At 35.7% G+C, this 15,746-nt stretch overlaps 1 long non-coding RNA gene across 2 annotated transcripts; it reads right to left on the bottom strand.

The window, feature by feature from the left end:
* Positions 1-288: 288 nt before the first annotated feature.
* On the bottom strand, positions 289-10,673 carry LOC113238499. 2 transcript variants are annotated; one of them, XR_003311105.1, is made up of 3 exons: positions 10,620-10,673; positions 3,038-3,177; positions 289-397 (listed from the first exon to the last, which is right to left on the bottom strand). It is a non-coding gene; the product is annotated as an uncharacterized LOC113238499 (long non-coding RNA). The 2 variants fall into 2 exon arrangements; XR_003311104.1 differs by lacking the exon at positions 10,620-10,673 and adding an exon at positions 7,438-7,552.
* Positions 10,674-15,746: the final 5,073 nt, after the last annotated feature.

The following is a 15,746-nucleotide window of genomic DNA, read 5'->3' as shown; positions in this document are numbered from 1 at the left end:
CCGTAATGATTTAGCAGAAAAGTTTTCAAATTAATTAAATGACACTTCGTCTCTATTTCTGGTTATATACGATGGATTACAGTGACAGTTATCGCTAGCGTGCGCGTAAAATGTTTGTATACAAAATGCTGTTTCTTCTTGTGACCGCTAGAGGTGTTGTATAAATCTGCCATACAAAATTGTGAAGTAATTTACGCGATCGCTAACAGCAACCTTCACGGTAAACTCGTGGTAGAGACGCTGGTCACTACATCATCTTTCAACACTTTTAAGACAAAACAGCTGAAAACGTTACAGGAAGAAGATTATTTCTTACATGAAGATTGCGTGTGTTTATGTGCCTTGCTGCTGTTGCTGAGCTCGCGAGGTTTCTTGGATGCGTCGTCATTCTGCTTCTCTGAAAAAAATATAAATTGGTAAAAATCCACAAATTGGGTATGGGCAGGGCTTGATTTAAAGTTTGGGCGCTTTCAGGCGCACAAGTTGTTTTTATATATTTTATTTAGCATGCACCCCGGTGACCTATCACAAGCTAGAAACACAATTTACAGAATTTTGTTTCTTCGAAATCCTATCTTATTACTATATATAAAAAGCTACAAATCCTGACTCACTTAGAAAAATAGAACGTGTACTTCCCGATGTGGTGGAGAAAAAGATATTTATACCGAAGCATGATGCTGACTTAACTCTAATTATCTTGCGACATATAAAAAGTGAAGATGGATGAGTGTTTTTAAGGTTTTTAAGAGTGCAACTGAGCAGCTGAATGTGTATAGGGTGTATGGTATGTGAATGGGTTTAGGCGAGAGTCTTATGAGTTGAGATCAGATAAGAGGAATGCGGAGTTATTTGAGGATAGGCAATAATTGCTCAGTGTCGTCATAATTTAGGGTCTTAGAGCGGTTACACACAGCGACGTTCAGCAGCGATGCAAACACATTGCAGTACCTAATCGTCTACTTTTAAACACACGCGCGATTGAAGTACCGATGCAAGCGCGCCTGCATCGATACCAACGCGCGATTGCATCACTGCACTTGGGATTTATGAGCGATTGCATCCATGGCAATGCATTGTGCCTATAATTCGCAAGAGTAGCGATGCAATAGCGCGTTTTACGAAAGCGAACGGTCGAAAGTTATTTACCTACTACTACTACGTACAGCAAGCCGCTTTCTGCACACGCGCAAATGTGTTCGAGAATTGGCAGGGTTACCCATCACTTTCACGTATGTGGTCAGAGCGGCAACATAGCGAAAATTCTCACGCGATCTGTTATCTATAATTCTATTAATAGAATCCCAATAATTAAACATGTTTATTAGGTATTTATATCGATATATTGAAGATTTATTTAAAAAATATATTAAAAGCACTTAAAATGTTATATTTTAGACAGGTACTTTTCAATAATTATAATAATTATAATTATAATAAGAAATTGCAAGAAGTTATGGCGTCTCATTATATTGATATCATAAATCGCTGTATTATATATTACTCTGCACTAAAAAACGAAGAAAACAATAACTGAATCTCAGACATAATAATTTTTTACTTTTTCTTTTCATTTTTCGGAAAACGATAGAAACTCCTATTTTTATCCCGTTTAGACGATAACAAACTGCCGTACGCAGCACGATTATTCACGAACATTATAATTAGTAACGTACAAATTTTGTAATAAATAAATGAAAACAAAATCAAATATCAAAGCCGTCTTAACGCGAAAACAGCTCGCCGACCGCCTTATTGCGTTCCGTCTATGTGACCGTCAATGTGCGGGGCGTGGTGCGGTTTCTAAAACTAGGGAGGAGCGGAGAGTGTCCATTCTCATTCGTCGCTTTTGTTCGCTGTCGCTGCTAAAACTCACCGTGTTTAAACCACTCTTAATCCAGTCAGTGATAGACTTTTTACAAATTGATTTAAGAAACTCATTAAGGGATAGTTTTGTAATTAATTTCTTGCACAAATGGGGTGCAATCAAGCAGAAGGTAATGAATGTGCATTGGAATTAGACCCAGCAAGTTCAGAAGCACCTGCATTTAAAACCTAAGATCAAGATGACGGTATAACCAGCAACTACGCGACAGCTTATCGATGTTAATCACGGAAGAAAAAAAACAATGACAGTGTCTTAAACCTCGATTACTATAAGAACCGATGTCGCCAAAACTCACACACTCTTAATTTGAAACACTACAAAATCTTGATATTGATTGGTCGTAGTCATTGACTTACAAATAAATGGACGACGGGTCTAATACAAAAACCACGAAAAAAATGTCCCAAGTCAACCTATTCGAAATTTAAATTGTAATGTCATCGCAGTATCGCGCTGTCAGTCGAACAAATGAAGACTAAAGCGGAGTGTCGCGCTCTGTATACGAATTTAGCGCCTTACAAGTGCGGACACTTTTTAGCGCGGACCCGACGTCCATATAATTGTAAGTCAATGGTCGTAGTATAAAATTTAAAAAGAAATAACAAATTGGCCTGTTGGCAAATTGTTAAAAATTCAATACCATCAATACCTATTATTACAAGTTATGACGTTTTGATATTATATTGAAATGTCAGTCAATGTGCTGCCATCTAGCGGTTTTATTGCTAAACGACGACGAGTTGGAGTTATTAATTTAGTTCCCCAAAAAAGAAGCGGCCATATTGCAGAGGTACAAGCTTTACTTTCGTTTCTTGTAACAAAAAAATATTTCGATAAAAATGTGAAATACCGCCACGGGTAATATTTTTGGTGCTGCTGTCATTTTTGCACTCCAAAACAGTCGTAAAGGCATTTCTCTAGGATTTTAGAGAATTTGCACGAAAGAATGACACAACCATACCACACAAAACGAAAATGGCGGACCGAGCTAAGATAGGTCTTTCGATACCTATAGTTGGCATGCGTCATCGGATGCTAACTAACCACTTCTACTGTATTTATTGTTCTGTGATGTTAATCATTACCAATTAATTGGATATGCTGCACCATATCCAATTAATTAGTTTTAATGTAGTACTGTATGTTTACGGCTAGTTGAAGGCTTTGGTTCCTGGCTAGTTCCTGGGGCAGGGTTGTTAGACTTGCCAGCAGCTTTCGAATCTGTCGGTGCCGCGGAGCGGCCCGTGTCCGACGTCGCGCTTTTACGTGACATAATTGGGGCCTAGCCGCTGAAAACAAAGAATAAATTTTGTATTTATTAATGATCAAGTTACAAAGACCCATAAGTACAGACTAACGTACATAATAATATAACAAAATGTGTTTATTTACACCATCGAGTATATAACCAGAAATAGAGACGCAATAAGGGCCATCCATCCCTGGCAACTCATCAGGCAAATGGGCCTGCTTTGCGGCAGAAATGGGTAATGTGTCAGTATTTCCCTGGATGAATTCTTTCACAAGGAGCTCTACTGCTACTGCTTCATTCTTTCTGACCAAACCATCAAAGCATCTGCATCCTGTGCCTATACCATGAGATTACAGCATCGAGTATATAATCAGAAATAGAGACGAAATAAGGGCCATCCATCCCTGGCAACTCATCACGCAAATGAACCTTATATCACTTTTAAATATCAACTCTCGTTTGCGCTGAAATCACAAATTAGAGAACTGAAATAGTACAGCGCCCACAACTAACCTGTATGTACGTCTCCGTATATTCCGAAAATATTCTGTATTTATTGTAATAAAGATAATAATCTCTAACAATATGTGGCTGTTCCATTCGGTGGTGTGGCAAAAACAGCAGAACATCTAATTACAAAACAAACGGAATCATATTTCATCGGTAATTAAATATTAAATATGTAATTTTTCAATTTTCGTCCATTATAGCAAAGCTCAAGTTAAACTGGCCGAGTTGAAGTGAAAAAATTGACGACACCCGTCAATTGTTTCGAACTCAGGCTAACCAATCGGAGCGCAGTTGTCAGAATAGTGTTCATACAAATTAAATGACATTTCGTCTCTATTTCTGGTTATATACTCGAAGATTTACACGTATGAACTGCGACGTGTGACTCCACGTGGGTGTCCGGCAATCGTCCTAGGAAACGTCAGTATATGACACCCTTTGGCCAAAAGTTATCCTTCATGAAGGTCAACAAATGTTGATTTGGTACTATCACCACAAATGAGTTAAAATTCACATTGTGGCGGGACTCCAACTTCTCGACCCTCAGAATGTAAGAATAACAATGATATTATATACGGCAGACGTTGAAATCAAATACAAAGATTTGCAACAGGCACAAAGGTAAAAAAATTCGTGACTCGGCTGACTCGTTGCGTAGTTTAAGGCTCAACTCACACTAGCGCAAAGCCGAAGGTTCGCGTCGCGTCCTGTTTTTCAACTACAACGCCTGCTGACGCGCGTCGACACTCGCATTAGTGCGCCTGGATCATGTTAACTTAAAAATAGTAATATTAAAGAGGTATAAATACAAAACATTGTTGTAGATAGTGATAAACACGAATACACTCACACGTAACGCGCGCACACTCACACACACAAACACACACAAAACTGTATAATGTTATTAATTTATACGGAGTAAATCTGGCGATCTGCAAAATGCAGGATCAACCTAGTTAGGGCACCAGTCTCTGCAAATATTGTGCTCTATACCATATATCAATTAATGTGTGTGTACAGTGTAAACTTTGCAGAAAAAATAAAGATTATTATTATTATCACAGTGTGGTCGGCGTCTGGGGCCTCACTGCGCCCAAGTAACGCGCGGCCACGCGCGAAACCGCTTGACTTCAACCAAGTTTCCATATTTGCATAAAACAAATTTGTACCTTAATCGGTGGGAACATAGAGATTAATATGTTATAGACGAAAAACATGACGCGTCGCGACGCTTCGACTATGCGCCAGTGTGAGTTGAGCCTAAGGCGTTTAACAGAAGCGGGAAAAACTGTTTTGCTAAACCAGGTCTTACAAAAATTCGAAAAATCAGATTTCACAAGGAGCTCTACTGTGACTAAAAATTAGTAATAATACGTATTGTTACAGATCGTAAAATCGGATTGACACGCACGATGCTGGAAGACGTGCTCCCTACCATGAGAAGCCTCAGCCCCGATCCTGAGGACCTGAATTTAGTGAACAAAAAGTTCATACCGGTAAGTCACCCCTATTTTTTGACTATGTATTTTGAACCCTTACCAAATGGTGATAGAGAGAACTTATTACATTTGCCATTGCACGAATATTGTCGCAGAAGGCACTGGCGACATTTTTTCAGGGTCCAGAACTAACTTTAGTGATACAATGTCGTAACGGAAACAGATACGGAAACAGATGTTAAAAGTAAATCTAAACGGAAGCGGAAGTATAAATACTTTTTTTATAGCATCCAGTGACGGGACGAACAAGTCATGCGCCTGATGGTAGCTTACCAGCACGCATGCCTGTCCATAACAGTTACAGTGCCACTCGGAGCTTTAAGTTGCGAAGATCTGAGGGGCACTACCACTGCGCCCGTCATCTAGAGACATAAGTTGACAAGTCCCATGTGCCTGTAATTTCACCAGGGCCCTTACCTTTCTTAACCTATAAAGATCTCAAGGAAATAGTTCCTAACATGCCTTGTTTTGGTTTGGACACAACACAAAACTGCTAAGGCCGCCAAGCAATACGCGCACGCGTCTGATCCATCGCGAACGTTATAAACTTCCGATAAAAGTTCCGTTATGGAAGTTGCGGAAGCAGAAACGGAAACAGATGTGAGAAAGCTTCCTGGAGTTACGCAGTTGCGGAAGCAGAAGGAGAGGTCTGTCGCATCACTAATGGTTTAATATAACACGAAATTTGTGTAGTGACTGCCAAAATATGTCGCCAACGCCAACCTGACTGTGCTTATTGTAAGTCTCGATAAATCCAACCAACACTACGCCAACTTTATTTTTTGGCCATTTTCTGGTTTTGTAAACAACCATATTTATTTACTAATATTATGCTCCCCGAATTTTGTAAAAAAAAATAAAGAAACAAAAAACTAAATTGGAAAAAACAAAAGATCGACTTATGTGAAAAAAAATGTAAAAAATCAAATTCGAAAAAAAAACTGATTTTGTGAAAAAAACAAAATAAAAACAGAACAAGTGGTCAGAAAAATGGCGGGTTTAGTAGTTACAGTTTTTACATCGTAACTTTTTTGATTTACGTATTAATTACATTTCGAATTTCTTAATTTTATTTGATACCTGTTTAAGCTAATGGCTCTATAGCTATTGCTCAATAAATAATAATAAAAAAAAACAGAACAGGTGACAAAAATTAAGTTGACATAATGTTCATAGGAGGTATCATGTCTGATCTGTAGATACGATACGATAGCTACGAGAATTCCCGAGACTACTCGAAAACCCGGAAGACGCGCAACCTGTTCTTTGGCTTGTATCTAGTTTGCACGTTACACACTTGTTATAAGGTTAATTATGCTATGGTTACAAAAATTCACCGCCATTCCGTAAATTGAACCTTATGGCACCTTCAAATTAGACGCTTATAAATCGTTGAGTAGCGCTAATGAGGTGCTACACTCGCGTCACTACTAGAGGTAGGCTTTTAAACGAAAAGCACTTAATAAAGTTTACTTTTTTAAATAAGCACATAAGCACGCTTTTCAATTTAAGCGTAAGCATTGGTCAGTTCAATGCTCAACAATTTTATTTTTTACAACATGCCTAAGTTAGTCCCGCTATTTCATAAACAAATTAATTCGTCAATGTGAATAATAATTTTATAAATAAAAAAACACTCATGTTTTACGAATAAACTTACTTACAACCTATCAACAATACGTTGCAACCTTTTTTTAACATAAAAGTCTGTTCACTTAAACGTTTTTGTTAGCATCAAACTAAAAAGCGTAATAAGTGAAAAAAAAAACAACGTTTTAATTAATAATCAGTTTTTTCCATACTTAGCCACTACTTATTTCTATACAATTTTTAGAAGCGCATTTGAAATGCCACTGTCCTAACACTCGTAGGTTATAATCACTATAAAAATTGTCGAAGCACGACGGAAGGACAGCACTTAATAGATTTAATATATAATGAAAACTTCCGTATGAAAATAATACAGCTAAACAAATAACACAAATTATTGTTCAAATATTAATTATGTGTACATAAATAAGGACAAAGATACATTAATTATTTACACGTGTAGATAATAATAACACCGTAGGTGTACTGTTTTCCTACAGCGCACAAAACAAACAATATTCTATTGTATTAACATTTGAATGAAAACAAAATACTTTAGAACTTATTTTTCATCAAGGCACAAGGTAGTGCGCCAGGCAAGTCCAAAATCTAGCACTCACCGTCTGTTCGCACGAATCACTTAATTCCTTCTTGCCAATTGCGACAAATTAGCTTTAAAATTTAAAATCATGACTTACCGTATCTCAAACTTGTATCATAAAGCACAAAATAACTGACATGCAAAATATGCATTGTATATACAAATTTGCAGGCTGATTTCACATCACATTTCCATCATATTCACACACTGGCTTTTACCTATTCTTAAAGTAATGTATCCAAAGTAACACCCTTGATAAGAAATTTAAAATAAATAGAATTTTTTGCCATCTGCTGAATAATCACTCTTTATAATCTTATAAAGAGTACTTTCTTTTCTTTATTACTCTACTTTACTGTCTTTGAGAAAGTAACGCATCGTTATGGATTTGTTTTTCATAGTATCTAGTGACAGGACGAACAGATCATGCGCCTGGTGGTAAGGGACCCGTCTGTAACAATTAACCGTCAAATAAGTAATAGTCGACCAAATCAAAACACAATGTCAAGTATGAAGCTTCATTCGCATCATGCGTATTTTAATTAGGTCGAGTATAATTTATTTACGTTTCAGAACACGTAAAAGAGAACAACACCGTATCTTGTCGATAACAAATAGCTTAACATGGCCAATCCTAGAGTATTAAAATTAGCCTGCTTTGTACAATCCTTACATAAGTTTAAGGTTCCGATTTAACTCTTTGAAAAACTGGTACCGAAAAGCAGTCTTCCTTTTTTGCGAGATCGGGGTCATATTTATAAGCTACCTGTCTATACTTTAGTCGGGACTTCGGGTTGTTTTAAATACGCCGCTTCCAAGGTGTGGAATGATCTTCCCCCGCCTGTGCGAGACTGTCATATTTTGTCATTACGTACTTTCCGTAAGAAGTGTTTTAATTGGTTATTTACCAGGCAAACCTTGGAGGTAGGCATTGTAGTCTAGTTGTGTGTGGATAGTGCTCTGTGTGTAATAGTAATGAAAAAATCTATATAACGATACATGTATGTGGTAAATATCTAATAATCGGCTTGAAACCTTAGAACTAGAATGATAGGGTGTGTTCTTCTTTTTATGAACATGGTAGGCTGTAGCAGAATATTATTTCACATTGTTAATACTTTTATTAACACTATACATATATTTAGTTTAGATAAGATGCCGCTAGATGGCGCTGAACCTTTTATTCAATTTTCTAAAACGGCTACTGAGTTGTTCACGGAAATTGTATAACTGTGGAGTGATTTACAAATAAAAACGTGCCTTTGGAACATACAGGTTGTTTCATGTTTAGGACGCTATACATGATCCGGTTCGAAGGACCAGCATGTTAAACAATTTCCGTGAACAACTCAGTAGCGCGTTTCAGGAAATTACATAAAAGGTTCAACGCCATCCAGCGGCAACTTACCTAAACTGTATGAATGTATAATGTAATATAAATATTATCACACAGTAATTGTTTCAGACTGAGAATGGGAGTAGATCCCCAGTTGCAGTTGTCACTCAGTGTTTTAAAGCACAAACATCTGAGGGGTACTACCATTGCGCCCATCACCCTGAGACTTAAGTTCACAAGTCCCATATGCGTGTACCTGTATTTCATCACCACCTTTACCCTTCAAAACCGAAACGCAGTAACGTTCACATTATTGTTTGGCGGCAGAAATAAGTAAGATGGCAGTACTTCCCTGGCCGAACTCTTTTTTATAAATTTGCCTCTGTATTTTTATTACGAATGTGCTGTTTATACTGTGGACTAAATTTCAAGTACAGTGTCAAGGTCACGTCAAGTTTAAAGACTTAAATTCAACTCTATGCCGCTTTCGATCAAACAGGGCCAACATCCAAAGTGTGTCAAAATTCTTGTCGGTCGTTACATAGTTTTACTACCAAACCACAATAGAATATTATTTTTTTATTGTATATTCAAATTAGATGCTAAAAGCTCTGCAGTGGCGCCACTACAATATTTAGAAGCGCAGCTGTAGCGCCACAGTCGCGCTACGTGCGCACTCCTTTTGCAGACTAAAATATTGTATTAAAATTTCTAGTGCCGCACCACAGCACAGCTTCTACAAGCGTCTGATATGAAGACACCCTAATTTACTCTTTTAAAAATTATATGGATGTTTTTTATCCCAATCGCTTCACGCACAACTCTTGAAAGTACCGATCGGTAGAGATAACCTGCGTATGATATAATTCGATCCAGTGATTTTATGCCTCTTTCCAGTAAATATTCTTCAATCGCTGACATACTACAGTTGCGGTATGTTCGTCCCGTGACATGACATAATTTGAAAGCTAAGTTAGTTTTAAATTTTAATTATAATTTGTCAAATGCACTGTGTGCGGGAAAAGAGAAATTAAATTCGTGTAAACTGACACACGGTGGGTGGCGTGTTTGTAACTTGGCTTGCGCACTACCTTGTGTCTCGATGAAAACTAAGTTGAAGGAATATTTTATCATCTAAACTTCGTCAATGTTTTAATTTCTAAATAACTACTAATCAAGATAGGACCAAAAATTGATCCGTATTGAATACGTGTGTAAATACGTGTTAAAGTTAAAGAAGTGCCTTTAATATTCGCCAAAGATATATTTTTTTAAAGCACTTTATCTCTATAATGTACGAAGTTATAAGATAACCACGATAACCTTGTTTTATCTCACTTATTTTGATTGTACAAACGTTTTTTCGTTCTGATTGCATCGTTACGTGAAATAGCACAATTTTCCATCACTGATGTGACGGCCTTGAGATATACTTCTAACATTGAAATAAGCGTAATTTTCTTGATTGAATATCGTACATACCATCATTAATTATTTTTGTCCATCGTTTAGCGTCATCTAGCGTTGAGGACATATAATATAAAAAAGTGATCACGTCAAATTTAAACAGTTCCGCTACCGAACAATAGGTGGCGCTGATTTAAATCTTGAAATCAACCTGACATTCGCAAACTTGAATTTATTGTCTCTTTTTTACACGTAGTGTTGACTCTTTTTTATTGTCAGCATGACGTGTTCGTTTCATCACTTCGATCGGAAGTCAGTCACAAAACGTTTTCTCTATCGTGTTCTTGTGTTATGTTATTAAAAACTTGGAATATAATCGTAAAATACTATTAAAATAGATTTAATAAGTTCTAGAACTATATACAGTGATCACAAGCGTGCTACCGACTGTATTTGCAGTGCATTTCAGTGCGTAAAACTGTGTAGAAAATAGTGTTCAAAAACAGGGAAATAGTAGTTTTTCTAAGTGCTTTTACCTCTATTTGTTGGATATCTTCCGTTATTGAGGGTAACGGAGCGAAACTCAGCCTTTGATATTGCAGTGATCTCTGATAACCACCGAAAACACATTTTTAACATAACCTGAATTTTTACGTCAACAACCTACAAATAGTTTTTTAAATTTTTACTTTTTTTTTTCAAAAAAATATATTGTTAACATTATGCCTTTGCAGAAAAAAGTTGCAATTAGATATTTTTCTTAGACCGTTTTTGTTTTTACAAAGAGTTAGCGGGTGTTTTATCGTTTTCAATTTCATAACAGAAATCAGAATTGAATCTTGTTAAGTCATAGACCATGCATATTAAATAGTATAGTCATAATTAATTAACATTATTTATAATCGATTTACGAAAATTAGTTGTGGTTGAATGGCGAAATTTCAAAATGTAGGTGTATTTACATTCTTCACTCTTTTTTTTTCTGTAACTTTTATCAATATTAATTTCTAAGTCACAGCGAAAATAATGTATATATACTTGTAAACAAATTGCCTATTAACCATTTACAAGTAAACTGAGTTGGCAATTAACTTTTGAATAGAAAATTAATTGAAACTTTTACGCTTTTTATGTTTAACATTATAATTAGTCAAAATTTAAGTATTTATGAACACATATGTAGTGACGTTTTAGAACATAGGTTACTAAACTTTTTAGCTTTCTGCTCACTTAGGCAAGATAAAAAAATTCCAATGCTCACCACCACAAAAATAATAGGAAACATTTTTTTTTATATTAACTTAACATAAAAAATCACTAGGAAAAAAAAAATGTACTTATGTACTGTTTTCAAATGTGATACCACTGGACACCATCAACACCCGCCAATTCATGAACTGGGGGATGGTAGGGACCACTTTGGGAAACTATTTTTTTCATACCTCACTTCATTCATGCATCCAATATCAAGATGTACAAACATGTCATTTATTTAAACTTTTTAGGAACCCTATGTGAATGATGGACTTTAGGTGTGGTCCATACCATAAATTCTGATAAACTCAGATGTGCAAGCCCAGTTTCGAATCCCACGACACCGGTTTGAGAGGCAGTAGGTTAAACCATATTAGGCTACCATGGCTTCACTGTAACTATAATTGTATTATTCAAAGTCCATGGCACTCCTCATCACTGCAATCAGGTATTAATCTATTTGTAATTCCATCTAATGACAACTTGGCCATAGGTTCCCAAACGTTTTAACTCGCAGCTCACTTAGGCAAGATATAAAAAATTCAACGCCCACCACTTCAAAACTAATTGAAAATATGTATTTTTTATAATAACTTTAACACAAAAAAATCAGAAGGAAAATAAATTATACATATTATTAGTGTAGTTTGTATAGATAATTTAGGCATAACAATGCTCACTAGAGCATTAACAGGGCATTGTGGCTTGAACAAGCACATGTCAAATATTGGGCAGAGAGAGAATAGAGAATGTAGATCTTGCCACAAGGCAGATGAAACTACTGTTCATCTACTCACCCAATGCTACCCCCTGATGGCCGTACGAAGTTTCATACTGGGAAGGCACATGCCACAACCAGAGGACATTAAATTTGCTGGAACCAGGAAAGTCCTTCAGTTCTTCAATGCTCTCGGCCTTGGCTCTGCATTGTAATTAGTGGTGATCACAACAGATCAGTCAATGGTCGCAATGATAAGGGGATGCATAGACCCTGAATGAAGCCAGCCTAATAATAATAATAATAATAATAGATAATTCAGGTTTTTTTTTCAAATGCGGTAACACTCCCCAATTGCTACCCCAATGTTTGCCCACGAGTGACTATCATATGTTAAAGTATTGGCTTCTCACCAGTACATACTTCAAAACAGCATCTACAGTGGAATTTTTTATTAAAGATAACATTATATTGAAGAAAAATTAAAATCTAAGATCCGGCAGTATGGCTTATTCGCCTTAGCCTTACGGAAAATTTGACATCCACGAAAACAATTGACAGATACTAATGTCAGCTTGAAAGATAATGTTGCCACATTTAGGCCTATTCCACGAATCCCTGCCAGCTGTTTTGTATAGTGACATATTTAGTTCAGAAAGGTAAAAAATTTTCAACCAAGTATTATATATATATATATATATATTATTATATATCTCATTTTACATTTTTTTTAATTATTACCTACAAATAATTAACCTTAATAACCTACTGAGTGAGTCAGTGAAAACGATCCTATAAAACCGCTAGCAGCACTAAATGATTACATTTGGAATTTTTGAAACTAGTGCTTAAATTGCAACACAAACAGTCTGTGTTATTAGGTGTTTAGTATACACTGCGCTTGCCAGTATGAATTTGTTTTTATTTTCCATGGTCATTTGATTTTATTTTTCATGGTCAATTCTTTTAAAGCAACTATTTTTATTTTATCAAAAACTAGGAACCCACTCAATGTCAGTTCCTTATTTCTATCTCAGTTTGTTCTCTTGTGTAAATTGGGGTAGTAGTATAGTCAAAAGTTTGTAGACACGAGAAAAAACTCCACTTTCGAGATTTGTCCATGTGCAATAATACTATTGCTGCTGTTCCTGTTATATAATATTTTTTACAAGCAAATAAAATATATCACACAGCCAATGTTTATGTTTTTTTATAGACACAGCCACGTGCAGCTAGCGACGCAGATGCATCTAGTGAGAGTGATCTATTTTAGAACTTTGCTGCGTGCATTGGCTAAAAATATTGCATACATTGTGTTATTTTATAATAACCTAGCTTTTGTCTTGCATAGTGTTGCCATTTTTTCTTATAAAAGCTACAATATTGCACATAGTCAAATGTTTCTGTATAATTGTAATATTATTGCGAGCCATTTCAAGAAAACTTCTTTATGTGACATTATATATAGCAAATTCTAAATATTTATTTAACTTACTGTAGACTATGCAGATTGCGACGTGTTTGTCTTTGGGCGAATTTGGTTTTAATTTGTTGTTTTAGCAATTGTCTTTTCACTGACCAGTCATTATATACCTGTAAATGTGGAGTGTTGTGTAGTTTTTGGTACTATTAATGATACATATGACTTCTGACTGTCTAAATTCATAGAATTTGTAAAGTTCTTCTGTGGGGAATTTAAAAGGTTTTAAATGATTTCTTCAAGTGGACAGCATTGTCTTCTTTTGAATTCTAGAAGAATTTTGTTGTATTTGCTCAGTTGCATATAGTCCGGGCTCAATAGGTGGGTAGGTCACCTATTTGCTTGGACTATACACATACATACATTTATCCCTTATGATGTTGAGTTTAAGGCCATTGGTTGACAAGAGTAGGTAAGCTGCGGTTTTAACAGATCGCCTTTGCTTTCACTACTGATAATGCATAGTAAATGTAATTCGTTACTATAGTCAAGAGTCTTTTTGTAGTTCGTTTTTACAATATTCAAAGTGAAAAGGTTAAATTGGAGTCAACTAGCTACTTCTATAAGTGCACATGCAGCGTTTCTAAAGGCCGAGTTCTATGTTGAGTCTGCAATAACTATTGCAGTATCCTTATTATAGGAAAAAAACGCGTTTATTGTCTACATTTCAATTAATTAAATCATTAGTATGTATTAAGAATAATATAGGACCCAGGTCGCTGCCTTGAGGGACACCAAAGGAGACCCTAGTCTTCTTACTTGCGTACCTAATTGTCAAAAGTTGTTCTTTCTTTTACACGTTATCGTTGAGAAACTGCACTTCTATTATTAAAATGCGTCTGATTTTAATAAAAAGCTAATAAAACCAAAAAGTTGGAAAAGCTAGGTTACGTTTTTTTTATGAGGTTTAGGTGAAAAACAGGTGAAAGTCATCTCAGACATCCGCCATGATAGCGTTTTTCCGCCAAATCTGTAAAACAAAGACCTTTTTGAAAATAGAACGTCCTTGCGGACGAACGGGCGACGTGTCGATGCCCCGGTCTCGGTGGAGATGTTGCAAACAGTAAATCGTCACGTGAATAGTTTTTATCACTCGCGTTACCACGCTACGGGTCTTGGCTTTATTATGCTTATTTTAGGGATACATGTAGAACTACAATCAGCATCAACCCTCTATCTACAGGTCCCTGTGTTACCATGGACGCAGAGTTTTGGATGTTCAAATTTAGAATGTTGAGAAGTTATTATTCTTATTCGGATGTATATTTTTACAGTTAGGCGAGCACGGAATAAGAAACTGACTGAAAATTAGAAAAAACAAATTGCAAGGCGGGAAACCGTTTTGAGGTTGTTTCCTTCCTTTTTGTTTATGTTTTTTCAAGCGTTTAAAAATACGATTACTAAGCTTTGGGATTGTTTAAAACAGCTAAAAATTTATTTCTAGTTCGTTGTGTTTTTAGGATGAAATCGATATTAACGCTACCGCATTAAGGTTCAAAGTTTTTCTTCAAACTTTTCACTAACCCGCATTCGAATATATCAGAAATCTATCGTCAATACTGTTTTTTTTTCTTTTGTTTTAATTAACCCAAATTTAAATATCACACGCTTTCCAGAGTCTCACCTCATTCTTTTTAACGAGATATTGCAAAATTTTACATCATACCACCATGACAAATCTAAACAAATAACGCTGACAACGTGGCCTTTTTTTTGTATTGTGATGACGTTATTCTACAGAATAAGTAATATGATAAGTAGGTTCGGTACTATTTTTCTAGGATGAATAATCCACTTTTTTTTTCTAAAGTCCGAACTTCGGAGTCGTTCGGTTTTACGGAAATTGACGATTGCATTAAACTATTTCGTTGTAATGTTTAATTGACTTTACAATTTTGTCACTCATCAGCTTAGTTAGTTTTGAAACTTTACCACCTTAATTGTTTAACTCTAAGGTTCATATTCGTTATTATTATTTATTAATTGAGCATTGGCTATAGAGCTATCAGCTTAAATAGGTAACAAATAATTAAGACACTCAAAACGTAATTATACCCGCCATTTTTTTCTTCCTAACTAATGATACGGTAGTTCACAGCGACGTTCTTTATTTGTATTATCGAGTGAGCGCGAAAATTACACATATTTTTTTTTTATGACACTAAATATTGTGCCACCTTCCAAGTAATACCAAAATGAAACAATTTAATC

This window comes from Hyposmocoma kahamanoa, unplaced genomic scaffold, assembly GCF_003589595.1.
Source record: "Hyposmocoma kahamanoa isolate Upper Pololo Valley unplaced genomic scaffold, ASM358959v1 96206, whole genome shotgun sequence".
Lineage (NCBI taxonomy): Eukaryota > Metazoa > Arthropoda > Insecta > Lepidoptera > Cosmopterigidae > Hyposmocoma > Hyposmocoma kahamanoa.
The sequence above is the reverse complement of the archived record's forward strand: the minus strand, read 5'-3'. Positions and strand labels throughout refer to the sequence as shown.